Here is a 1,374-nt window from a genome sequence, read left to right on the forward strand (position 1 = left end):
GGAAGAGAAGGAGGGGAAGGGAAGGAGGGGAAGGAAGGGAAGGAAGGGAAGGATGGGAAGGAAGAGAAGGAGGGGAAGGAGGGGAAGGAAGGGAAGGATGGGAAGGAAGAGAAGGAGGGGAAGGAGGGGAAGGAAGGGAAGGAAGGGAAGGAAGGAAGGTAGGTCTCTCTGGAATGTGGTCCCTACTAGATGGTAGGTGGGTGGATCAATGTGCAAGCCTTCACCTCAGGGATGCCTCCCTGAAGCCCAGGCAGGCCTCTTGCCTATGCTTCCACAGTCCTGTGACCCTTTCCTTCAGTCACCTTCTCATAGCTGTCATTTTATGTGCATTTGGGAAACTGATTAGTCCATTTCTTCCCCACAAGACTGTAACCCCATGAGGACCTATTGTTTTGATCACCATTGGATCACGTATCACCTGGTGTGTGCCTGGCAGAGAGTAGGCACTCATTTAAATATTTGTTGAAGTGTTAACAGCTCTTTTAGAGTTTGTCTAGCAGGCTTTCTGGTTTTTGCTGGAAAGCCCCCCTCCCCCAAGAAAAGTAATTTAAAAAATGAAACAAAATAAATAAATACATACATAAATATTTGTTGAATAAATGAATGCTTAAAAATCTCATGAGTAAGTATGCCAGAGCTCAACTGTGGTATATATCTTTGCAAAAGGATTTGTCACTGGGTTTAATCAGAAACGTTTAAGGAACACGTACCACGTGCCGTGTTCTCTGAAGCATGGGGTAGAGGGGCAGTATACAAAAGTGAGAAGACAAGGTCTCTGCCCTTAAAAACACAGGCTGGTGGTGAGAGCCACGCATCTGCTGTGGCTGCTGTGGGGTCTTGCCCTGTTCTCCCTGTAAAGGAAGCTTCGGGGCAAGTGAAGCTGTTTACCCATGGTCATGGCAGGATGCAGCCATCTGGGACATCCTAGCCCCCAAGATCAGAATAAGTGTGGCCAGCCTAAGCCATAGTCTCCCACAGTCAGATGGCCAGTGATTTAGAACTAGAGAAGCAGGAAGTCTGGGCACTGGGAAGCATCTCGGAGATGCGCTAACACTTAGCTTCATCCTGGACCCCCAGGCGCAAATCCCGGCTCTGCTGATTACAGGGCCCTGGCAGCCAGGCAAAGCACCCGCCTCTCAGCATTCACTGAAAAAGCCTCAAGGGCTGTGGGAGGATTCAAAGGTGCCTGGCACACGGTAAGCACTGACACACATTAGCTGGTGAGTGATTTCCCCAAGGTCCTGCAGATTGAGAGGAAAACTCCCATCTCCTGACCTCGCAGCCGTCAAAGCCATCCTCATAAAGCTTTTGGTGTAAGTATTCCCAGCAAGAGGAAGATGTTTCGTTTTTTATGCAAAGCAGCTTCAACTGAAA

General features: G+C 48.9%; 1 non-coding gene across 1 annotated transcript; it reads left to right on the forward strand.

Moving 5' to 3' along the window:
* Positions 1-465: 465 nt before the first annotated feature.
* LOC112428766 (U7 small nuclear RNA) lies at positions 466-528 on the forward strand. The gene has a single exon (XR_003020814.1). It is a non-coding gene; the product is annotated as a U7 small nuclear RNA (small nuclear RNA).
* Positions 529-1,374: the final 846 nt, after the last annotated feature.

This window comes from Macaca nemestrina, chromosome 7, assembly GCF_043159975.1.
Source record: "Macaca nemestrina isolate mMacNem1 chromosome 7, mMacNem.hap1, whole genome shotgun sequence".
Classification (NCBI taxonomy): domain Eukaryota; kingdom Metazoa; phylum Chordata; class Mammalia; order Primates; family Cercopithecidae; genus Macaca; species Macaca nemestrina.